Source organism: Neoarius graeffei, chromosome 9, assembly GCF_027579695.1.
Source record: "Neoarius graeffei isolate fNeoGra1 chromosome 9, fNeoGra1.pri, whole genome shotgun sequence".
NCBI classification, from domain to species: Eukaryota; Metazoa; Chordata; class Actinopteri; order Siluriformes; family Ariidae; genus Neoarius; species Neoarius graeffei.
Genome location: NC_083577.1, coordinates 47947072 through 47959195, shown reverse-complemented (window position 1 = coordinate 47959195; position 12124 = coordinate 47947072). Strand labels below are relative to the sequence as shown.

Below are 12124 nucleotides of genomic sequence, written 5' to 3'. Positions count from 1 at the left end.
AATAGGGCTGAAGATGCAAAGTGCTTTCCAAAGTACGTAATAGGCTGCATCTGCATGTAGAACCATATCCTGTCTAATTAGGCAGAACAAACATCCTTACTTGGCATCATTGTTAAACAGTGTTTTCTCAGTGGTGTAGCAAGACAAACACAAACCGAGTAAATCCAGATAGGAATACAATATGTAAAGCATGTAATTACACAAGGCCCTCGTGTAAGCCTAATCCCAACCAAATAAGGATTACGCTTACCTAATAATGCCTTTAAATTATGATGTCTTAAGTAGACTTGTGCTAATTATAATTTACCCAGATTTGTTCATTTAGATTACAGTCACTCAGTCACAGCCGGTAAATTTGGATATTTTCTCAAAAGGCATTGCAGCTTTAATCAAATGATACAGGCTTTGTTTTTATATTTGTTGTACAAAACCCTAACTCTACTCTTCAGAGCAAATAAAAGCCTTTACACTTGAGAAACTGTAGCATTCATTGTATATATTGTAGATTGTCGAATAAAGTACAGGTGTTTGGGTTGTAATTTACTGATTAAGGAACATTAGGGACAACATTAGGAAGTGGGACGATCAAAAAAAGTATCTGTACCGGTATGCTGTAAAACACAAATGTGTTTACCCTGGGGGTAACCAGGCGCTATATTTGATTACTAATGCCGCTTTTCCACTACCAACGCGGCTGAGTTGGGCTGAGCCGTGCCGTGCTGAGTTGGGCTGAGTTGAGCTGAGTGGGGCTGTTGGAGTTGCATTTCGACTACAACCGCGCTGAACCGTGCTGGCTGGAAGTGGGTGGACACATTGGGTGGAGTTAGCGAAAGTGGGTGGACGTCACGTGATGTCGTTAGGCGGCGCAAACAGTGACATCAGTGACCTTTTAAGCGGTAGTCTCACGACCCGGATAGTAAACAATAAACATGGAGGACATGGAGTTGTTAGTGTTGCTGGTCTTGGTGCTGTGGCTTGTTGTCACCGACAACGCCAACAGATACTGGCAAGAGCGTATAGATGAGGCGAGGCGCATAAGGCTTCAGAAATTCTTGTAATTTGTAATTCTTCTTCTTCCGGGTTTACGGTGTTTATAGATCCCAGCATGCTCGCGGGGCGTGTGTGGGCATGTGAGGACACTCCTCCTCACCAATCAGTGCACAGGGGAGTGTCTCCTCACGCCCCTAGCCCCACTCGGCTCGGTTTGGCTCGCTTCAGCCCCACTCCAAAACCGTGCGAGTTTTGGGTGCTGAGTAGGGCTGAAGTGAGCTGAGTCATGCTGCTCTGAGGTAGTCGAAACGTGAGCCGTGTCGGGCTGAAGTGAACTGAAAAAGGGTAGTGGAAAAGGGCCATAAGTCAGATAACCTCAGTCACTTCTTCAATTTCACATGGGGAAAAATGAATTTTGCTGTGCACCAAAGTAATCTTGATTTAAAGTTTTACAGAATACCCAAAGAAGCTAAGCGTCGAAAAGCGTGGTTCGACGGAATTTGCCGTCAAAATTTTACACCGACAGACAACACGCGACTGTGTTCTGCACACTTTAGTGGTGGAGTAAAGTCTGACGATCCAAATCACGAAGCCTACAACCCCTCTGTCTTTGTGTTTCATCATAAAAAGTGCGAAAATCAAATGCAAGGACAAGTCAAAGAACTGAAAAGGACAACTTTATTGAAGGATCAACTCCCTAAACAAAGCGCAAACAATGCAGTGTAAGTAAGCTTCCATGTCCTTCCTCTTTTAGTGTTTCTGTAGGTAGATCGAATGTTGTATTTGACCCTGTAGCCCTAACAGCTTCCTTTAACAGCCCAAAGATTGTCGTAAACTGGTAGCACATGAGCTTGAAGAAAATTAGTGTGAAGAAAATCAAAATCAACTTCTCATCTCATTATCTCTAGCCGGTTTATCCTGTTCTACAGGGTTGCAGGCAAGCTGCAGCCTATCCCAGCTGACTATGGGCGAAAGGCGGGGTACACCCTGGACAACTTAAACTTAAAAAATTAATTTGACAGTTCTGCTGTGTTTACAGTACTTGACTGAGTGAACTCCATGCTTGTGTTCCTGTGCATCCACAAACCATTTCACTGTGGATTCTTCTATGATCAGTATCGATCTTTCTCAGCTCTTCTGCCAGTCTTTTCACTTCTGCAGGTAAGTAATTGTTGGAACACTCATGTTCGCAGACGAAGAAGGCTGCTGACTGTCACCCGAAGCAGAGATGTAAGCGTTCAATATGGTATTTACAAGCGCTTTTTTACCGATTGATTTCTCAAAGTCCGTAGAAAAGGCTTTGCAGATTTCTTTAAGTTTTGGATTAGTTAGTTTTGACACTTCTTTGAAGGTTTTAGGGAGATTTAAATTTGAAAGACTACTGTCCATGTGCAACGTCGTGTTGTTTTACTTTGTTTATATTTTGGTCACCCCTCAAAGCGCAAAGCATTATGGGTAACATGAAAGTAGTTAATATTTATGAACCCATCCCAGTTTAATCTCCTTCCTAAAAATTCACCTCTGTGTTCTAGAGCTGCATTATGCTAGTTTATTATCCTGCCTATCCACTCTTATCCTGTCCTATTATCCTGTCCTGTTCTCAGTGTCTGGCCTCCTTTGCTTCTTCTACATCCTCTCAGCTGTCTCACTCCACCTGTCTGTGACTCACATAGTCATGAGCCTGAGAGCCCAGCTGCACCACCGCTACACACCTGAGAGACAGAGAGAAACACTGTCTCCAAGCACATGTCTCTTCAACTCATGCAGAACAGTCATCACGAGATCTGTATTCGCAGGGACACATCTGCTTTAAAACCTACATTTTTTAAAACTTTGCATTCTGATGATTATTTGGTAAGCATAAGGATGCACACAAAGCAATTATAAGAACACCGAAACAGTTTTTGTTTCCTATTGACATACTCAACAGGTGGTTGACTATGGCAGCACGGTGGTGTAGTGGTTAGCACTGTCGCCCCATAGCAAGAAGGTTCTGGGTTCGAGCCCAGTGGCTGATGGGAGCCTTTCTGTGTGGAGTTTGCATGTTCTCCCCATGTCTGCGTGGGTTTCCTCCAGGTGCTCCGGTTTCCCTCACAGTCCAAAGACATGCAGGTTAGGCTAATTGGTGGCTCTAAATTGACCGTAGGTGTGACTGTGTGTGTGAATGGTTGTTCGTCTCTATGTGTCAGCCCTGCAATGACCTGGTGACTTGTCCAGGGTGTTAACATGCAGTTAGGGTAACATGGAGCAGCCATGGCTGAAGGTTGGGCTGAAGTGCCCTTGAGCAAAGCACCTAATCCCCAACTGCTCCCTGGGCATGTGTGTGTGCTCATTGCTTACGTGTATGTGTTCACTGCATCAGATGGGTTTAATACAGAGGATGAATTTCACTGTGCTTGAGTGTGCATGTGACAAATAAAGGCTTCTTCTTCTTAGTCACTAAAAGAAAAATGTTCAATGATTTCAACTGAACTTACTTTAAATATAGTCCTGAAACATTTCATACGAAAACTTTATTTCTAAAATTCTTGTTTCTGCTAGATTACAATCCTCATATTTTGACACATTTGACCATAAAAACTCACCTTTAGCTTTGATTCTAACTAGTAGTTATTGCCCATGAACCTGATTTCCTCTGAATGGTGTTCTTCACAGGGGCTGTGTTGGTCCTAGGGTTTGGTCATACAGCTGCTTGGAATTGGGCAGTCTACCCGAGGAGTCAGAGGTCAAAGGTAACATTAGCCATTACTGTTGCATTTGCACATCGGAGTATAAACAACAGATTCACAGAAACAGTTAACCTGATCGTAACTGAAGCTTTGTGTGCAGGGAGTCGAGTTTATATGATGGATCTATCACCATCTTTCTGCTGCTTTCAACTGTACGTATGATGTATCCTCATACCATGTAGCAATTTACATGGTGGGGATTCCCCGCTGAGGCTGTGCGTGGTGTGTTAGCGTGAGCATGTACGGTAGCCTATGGGAAATGAATAGTGTGTTGGATTAGCACTGTGTGTCAGCGTGAGCATGTAGCCTATGGGAAATTAATAGTGTGTTGGATTAGCACTAATGCCATGTTTTGGAAAATCGAAAATGTTGCCTTGGGCCTTTCTGGGGTGTCACCAATTCATGTGGAAAGTATGGAGTATGTGCGTCCAGCTGTGTCAATTTGCAGAGGTGAACAGACAGACAGACAGCCTTCCTTTAGTAGTATAGCTAGCTAATTTAATCAATCTACAGATAATGCATTTTCTTTGTACTGATTTCCTTTTTCCTTCTTCTGCTTAGTTTACAAAGGAATAAAGCTCATAGTAAGGTGGTGCAATGGGTAATGGGGAGTCACTTAACAGCTCTAGGGTCCCCAGTTTGAGCCTGAATTCAGTTACTGATAACCCTTTATGACCAACAGGGAACGGGTTCCGTTCTTGTTCACGCACCAAATTTTGAACCATTCAGAGCATTTTAACCAAAAATAAATTGGTTCGGAACCTGAAAAGTTGGTTTCCTTTGTATCATGACTGAAGTGCCCTTGCACAAGGCACCTAACCCCAACTGCTCCCTGGGCACTGTAGCATAGCTGCCCACTGCTCTGGGTATGTGTGTGTGCTCACTGCTTCAGTTGGGTTAAATGCAGAGGAGGAATTTTGCTGTACATGTGAAAAAAAAATTACTTGAGTGTACATGTGTCAGACAAAAAAATGGACTGAAAACAAATATCTGCAATAACAGAACAAAAGCTCACAGGTAATCAATGTGCTCTACCATCATGCTACTACTGTTCACTCCCATTGTGCATTGGGCAATGCCCTCTGTTCATGACGCAGCCAACAATTCAACTCAAAAATGGTGAAACATGGGCCGGGTCGCTCGCTGGCACCAAGGATCAAAGAATCCTGAATGGAACTGGCTCAAGAGTCCATTCCCTGTTGGTTGAAAATTTGCACGTGTGGAATTTCATAAATTCTCCCAGTGACCTCTGAGTCCTCCCCGAGCAGGATAAAGTGGTTATGGACATGGAATGAATGGGAAATTAAATGAAAACTCGCAGCAGCAAACTTTTTGAAAGACGTGAGGGATACACTCAGAAAATAAAGTACATTATTGTACCTTTAGGGGTACAATGGCTTGTCACTGGGGCAGGACCCTCTAAGCCATTTATTTGTACCCTTTATATACTGCTTGGGAACATATACTTTTTTGGGCCCTAAAAAGGTACACAAATGGCCCTTTTCCACTACCCTTTTTCAGCTCACTTCAGCTCGCTTCAGCTTACTAAAGCCCGACACGGCTCGCGTTTCGACTATCTAAGAATAGCACGACTCAGCTCGCTTCAGCCCTGCTCAGCCCCCAAAACTCGCACGGTTTTGGAGTGGGGCTGAAGCGAGCCAAACCGAGCTGAGTGAGGCTAGGGGCGTGAGAAGACACTCCCCTGTGCACTGATTGGTGAGGAGGAGTGTCCTCACATGCCCACACACGCCCCGCGAGCACGCTGGGATCTGTAAACACCGTAAACCCGGAAGAAGGAGAATTACGAATTACGAGAATTATGAAGCCTTATGCGCCTTGCCTCATCTATACGCTCTTGCCAGTATCTGTTGGCATTGTCGGTGACAACAAGCCACAGCACCAAGACCAGCAACACTAACGACTCCATGTCCTCCATGTTTATTGTTTACTCTCCGGGTCGTAAGACTACCGCTTAAAAGGTCACTGATGTCACTGTTTGCGCCGCATAACGACATCACCTGACGTCCACCCACTTTCGCTAACTCCACCCAATGTGTCCACCCACTTCCAGCCAGCACGGTTCAGCGCGGTTGTAGTTGAAATGCAACTCCAACAGCCCCGCTCAGCTCGACTCAGCCCGACACGGCTCAGCCCAACTCAGCCGCGTTGGTAGTGGAAAAGCGGCAATAGTTACCTTGAGGTACAATCATGACCCATAGGAGGTACATTAGTGTAGACTGTACCTTGGGGGACAGAAACTGACTCCTACTGTACTATTATTTCAGACAGTGTACAAGTGTCAACATGGTTGAATACTTTTGCCATTCAAATTTTGTATTTGTAAGAATGTAATCTATATTCTGACATTTTCTCAGGGGTAAAGAATGCTGAGATGACCAATGCACAGAGAAATAAAATCATAGAGTAGTATTTGTAAAGGATCAACTCTCCATGTAAATCGCATGTGATGTGATTAGGCCTAAAGATGACAACTTCAGGGATGTGCTTCTGCAGTATATGTAATCCACACTTCTTCCTCATTAAGTAATGATAAAATGGGAATTATTACAGGTAAGAGGACTGTGGATTTCCAGACCTCTGCCTGTCTTAGCTCAGCTGTCTCCTGTGGCTTTTGCGGTACACTAATCTTTAAAAAGTAGGTTCTCAGTGCTTGCTGTAGATCTGCTTAGCACATATACAGTACTCTTGGGTGACTTGCCAAGCTAATTAAGCAGTGGGCTCAATTTCTGCTGAGACACTGTTGCACAAGGTGAATTATGTGAAATTATTATACATACAGGACACTTTTTCAATGGAATAAAAACGTGTTCTATTTCCTTCTAGTGAGTTTCATTCATTTGGTTTGATAGCATGCAATACTGTTCGCATATCGCTTATCCTTCATGTATTGCGTCACTCTACCCAATGGAGAATAAGCGTTGAATATGGTTTACGATATTGTACGGTTGTCAAGACAACATGACATCACACATTGGAGCCGATCTGAATATCCAATGTGAAAGTTTTCTGCTGTGCATGCGCAGAAGCATTCTTTGTTTGCCATGAAAGACAAAGACGTGCTGAACACCTGAAAGGCTACCAAAACTTAATTTGATATTCTTTACGCATACAGTATTTACAAGAAAACATACTAATGGACATCGAAAAACTGGAAATGAGACACATCAAAGATGTAAAACTTCCGTGCTAGCGAGCGACTGTGGCAATTTGTAAACAAACATGGCCACCAGGTTTGCTTTGTTAAATACGGAAGATTTTGAGAGAATTTTGAAAGAGAAAGACGTGTTGAACACCCGAAAGGAATGTGTATGTATAATAATAATAATAATAATAATAATAATAGCTGGCTTTTTTTTCGTGGTGTATCAGATATATCCCATTCAGATAGCATGATATTGAACTCGTCTTTGACTCATTCAGTATCATGTTAGCTGAATAGAATATATCTGATATACCACTCAATGCCAGCCAATATTATTTAATTATACAATTGAGCAGCGCAGGTGTTGGGTTAACTAACATTCACATCAACTTTTCCCCCCAATACTGCATATCCAATTATGTACATTCAGAGCCACAATATGCAGTACACACTGCATATTTGTCATTTCTAAAGTTTTCTTTGTACTAAATGTACATTAAAGGGGCCGATGCACCCTTCCCAGAATTCAGTACATTGTTTTTATTTTGAAAGCACGTGTCCAGCTCTCTGTGCAGCAAAACCTCCACAGCTTCTTTGTTAGTGATCCCTTTGAGACCGATCTCAAACTGTTTCTTCATCTATGTGTCATATGTGGAAGTTTTGAACAAAATATTCCCTATTTTTCTTTCCTTTGCAGCCACACGTGAGAGGGCTGAGACTGGTTCAGGTCCATTACAACAGAATAACCAATCGAAAATGGAATGGATCGGTTGAAATAATTTAAAAGAGATACTTTGAAAAAAATATCTTCAATTTCATGTTACAATTTAAGATTTATGGCCTAGGATGTCGCCAGATTGTTTTGGAATATTGTTTGCACAGAAAATGGTGACTTGCTTCTTGGTGCAGAGGATTCTGGGAAGAGTGAGCCAGCCTTATTTGTCTGTTGTTGGAGCAACAGATCCTAAGAGATCGAGAGAAGACTGAAACAAAAGGTCTGCCAAGTAATTCTGAAAACAACCAAATAGAATAAAAGGTAAACCTGAAAGCTCCTCCGTTGATGTTAATGTTGGTGCTCATCACTAACACTAGTACAATATCATGTTAGAAATGACGTGACAACAGTATCTATCATACGACCTCCTTCTACTTTCCCGGGTACGGTTATGTGATCGGAGCATACAGTATGACCAGGTTACAGATCGTTTGGATCACAGGTTTTCAGGTATAGTCCTCTCAGGAAAACCTCTTGTCCTACACATACTGTATTAACGTTTTTCCAGCTCCCAACACAACAGATCTGATTAATCAGGTAATTAACCACAAATTCTTAGCTGAAGTGGTCATGTTAGAGCAGGGAATCACTTAAACGTGCAGGACGGTAGGTACTCCAGGAACGTGAAGTTTCATTAATATCCATACCGTGCCATACTGAAATGTGTGCCAGAAAAACACCATCTCATCTCATCTCATTATCTCTAGCTGCTTTATCCTTCTACAGGGTCGCAGGCAAGCTGGAGCCTATCCCAGCTGACTACGGGCGAAAGGCAGGGTACACCCTGGACAAGTCGCCAGGTCATCACAGGGCTGGCACATAGACACAGACAACCATTCACACTCACATTCACACCTACGGTCAATTTAGAGTCACCAGTTAACCTAACCTGCATGTCTTTGGACTGTGGGGGAAACTGGAGCACCTGGAGGAAACCCACGCGGACACAGGGAGAACATGCAAACTCAGCACAGAAAGGCCCTTGCCGGCCACGGGGCTCGAACCCGGACCTTCTTGCTGTGAGGCGACAGTGCTAACCACTACACCACCGTGCCGCCTGGAAAAACACCATTATAGAGGAAAAAGTGGTCTCTTTGTGTCAAACAGATAAACGTAAAAGAGGCTGATATGCACCGATATTTGCCTGGAGGAGCAGGGGGCTGCACTGCATGCACATCAAAAGCACACCAGCACTCACCAGGTAGCTTTATCAGCAACAAAGGCATTGGGGTTATACAATCAGGTACACACACACACACACACACACACACACACTCATGTCATCGACAGCATCCTTGGATGGTAAAGAAAAAGTAGTTGAGAAAAAGACAATGGACAGAAAGATACACTGCCATACACCAGAGACCTGTTACTATGGCAACGTAACACTATCTGGCTCTCTCTCATATCTTTCTCAACCCGGATGCATCAAAGACAGAGGGAGAGAGGGATAAATGTATTCTTCTCCTTCGTTTTTTTTGTTTTGTTTTTTTAAATCAGCAAGCTGCAAATTGAAAACTCAGCACATGCATCAAACCACACAGAATATTATAAAAGCACATTGCTGTAGCCATATTTCAAATATTTTCTGTTTTTGTCTCTATTTTAATTTGGGCTAATGACACATACTTCAGTACAGCTGGAACTATATTGCTTCCCCCCCCCCCCCCCCCCCCCTCACTCTATTCATTCAGCAGTTAAAGCTTAAACGTTTCACAAAACAGTCCAAAATTAGGACTTGCAGAATCACCTCCAAAAACAGGAACTAATTACTTTTCTTCTTGGTCTTTCCTGTGTTGATAATAGCAGAAGCTATACAATATTTAATATTTTTTAATTATTCTTTGTTTGCACGTGACATTTACTATAGAAGATATACTCGAGAGGTTGTTACGCTCCTTTTGTTTCTTCAATATGCCGACTCTTAGTGCTGGAATTGGATGCAGGCACAACTTCATTGGAGACAAGGGGACTTATAAGTTCTTTACAATTCCAGCAATTATAAATAATCAAGGAGAAAAAAAACAAGAGAGTTGTCCACGGAGTGTTGACGTCAATGGCTGTCCGACATACGGTAAACCGGGCTGATCTAAGCGATGAGAATGCAAAAACCACACGAGTCTGCAGTGAACATTTTATCAATGGTAAGTGCTACGAGCTAGTTAGTAATGAAAGATCGCTATATATAAGAAATATTGGATTGTTTAATAGCCTGGTTGTGCAGAAACTCACCGCTGTCAAACATGACAAAGCCGTGATCATCGAGTGTGTGATCTGACAATCAAAAGCTTCTACGGTTATTTCATTTTAAAAAGAGGTGTACATAATTTTTGCTGCTGCTGCTTTTATTTTGCTTTTTCTTTCCATTAGGGAAACCAGCTGATCTCTACAATTTTACAGACCCAGACTGGGCCACAACAAAATCAAAGATGGTAGCTACTAAAGCGGTAGCTTGAAATGCTAGGCTTACAGAGTGCAGAATGAAACGCTAAATGATTGAAGAATCTTCCCAAATGATCACAGAGTCAATTGAACAAGATTCATGTCAATCCACTACCTCAAATACTGCAGCCTCGTCGCCTGGTGAGTGCTCTTTTATAACTAAATATGCTCTATAGTGTGTTAGATACCAATCTTTTGAAGCAGTCAAAATGATTGTTTTTAAAATAGATTTGAGAAATGACTCCAAGCTTATAAATATAACTCCTCTTTGCCTTCCAGTCTGTACTCTTACCACTGTGTATATATGTATATAGTATATCCTCCAACATGGCGACGGTCAATGACGCAAGCAGTTTTGGTCACGTGGTTGCAAACGAAGAATTTTTCTTCTGTCAACTCTTAGTTGGCACCGTATTCACATATGTAATGTAATTTAACACAGCGTCTAAGCACTGAGTAGCAATCGCACCATACCCATCTCTATTACTCACTCGTACACACAGAATTATTACTGTAGCTATGCCGACACCAAAGCCTAATCCTGACCTTAACATCAAAAAGTATTTTTGCTCTTTTATTATTTCAAATAAAACTTAATTTCAGGTTTTAAACAGTGTGAGGACTTACCATCCTATCATTATGAACACATTGAGGCCTTTCTCATTATTTACAAAGGGCTAAAAATCTGCATGCACGCACACACACACACACACACACACACACACACACACACACACACACACACACACACACACACACACACTTTTATTCCAAGGCAGGTGCACCACAGAGAGAGAGAGAGAATAGATTCACAAAGAATAACGGTCTCTAGGCAACAGCTAATGGGGACATGAATAAACAATAAACAATAAACCTGACACTTAGCGACACATACACAGATACACATGTGCACACACGCTTCTCTTCAGTGCCAGCCCTGGGCAACGGAGGCTAATGTTTTTGGGGAACAGCCTGTCTTTCTTCATTTTGTCTCACTGTCATTCCACACCGAGAGAACAGACCGACTCACCTCAGGCTCTCTTCCACTCTGTCTTGAACTCTGTCAGCGCAGTTCTGCCCTGCTCTGGCGAAACAAATGTTCACACACATGAACACATACACACCTGCTGGACAGGATGTGAGACAAAACGCATGGACATACACTATTCACACGTGTGATTACAATTACAATTATGGGCACAAAGAATTCGAGTGCTGGACATTGTTGATCCTCCACAATTTTAATTTCAACATGAAGCAACACCGATCAAGGAGACTGGTTAACATATTATTCATAACAAAATTCACAACACACACACACACACACACACACACACACACACACACACACACACACACACACACACACACACAGTTGTGGTCAGAAGTTTACATACAGTGACATGAATGTGATCTTGGATATGAATGTCATGGCAATATTTGGGCTTTCAATGATTTCTCTGAATAGTTCTTTTTCTGTGGCAGAATGATTATACAGCATACATCTTTAATGAAAAAAAAAAGCCCATTAGGATTTGGTGCACAAGTTTTAATTTTCTTTGGGTTTTCTGAAATCAACACAGGGTCAAAATTATACTGTACAAACAGGGTCAAAAATATACATACAAGGTCAAAAATATACATACGCTCACTTAGATTATTAATTGAGAGGTGCTGAAACTTCCAAAACGTCTCTTATCTTGCCAAGGCCGAGGTCTCTTAACTTCCTGTTAGTGATTATGATTAACTACAGCTGGTAGCTTCTCTGTGCTTTCATAAAAAGGGTTTGTTTACAGCACTCATTGGATTGACCAGCACACAATAAAATGGGAAAGTCCAAGGAGCTCACTGCAGATCTGAGAAAGAGGATTGCAGATGTACACAACTCCGGAATGTCACTTGGAGCCATTTCTAAACAACTACAAATTCCAAGATCAGTTCAAACAATTGTATCCAAGTTATTGGGATGTGCAGTCACTTTGCCAAACCACTTTGCTTCAAGAAAACCCAAACTGTCACCCTCAG

General features: G+C 42.2%; 1 protein-coding gene and 1 long non-coding RNA gene across 3 annotated transcripts in view; one reads left to right on the top strand and one right to left on the bottom strand.

Annotated features, from left to right (window-relative positions):
* The window catches only part of LOC132891761 (NALCN channel auxiliary factor 1), a 265656-nt gene that overhangs the window by 179759 nt on the left and 73773 nt on the right, over window positions 1–12124 (bottom strand). The gene's annotated exons all lie outside the window — the stretch shown is intronic.
* Window positions 2028–4540, top strand: LOC132891762 (uncharacterized). 2 transcript variants are annotated; one of them, XR_009655363.1, is made up of 4 exons: window positions 2028–2151; window positions 2595–2844; window positions 3646–3722; window positions 3820–4540. It is a non-coding gene; the product is annotated as an uncharacterized LOC132891762 (long non-coding RNA). The 2 variants fall into 2 exon arrangements; XR_009655362.1 differs by having other exon boundaries at window positions 3646–4540.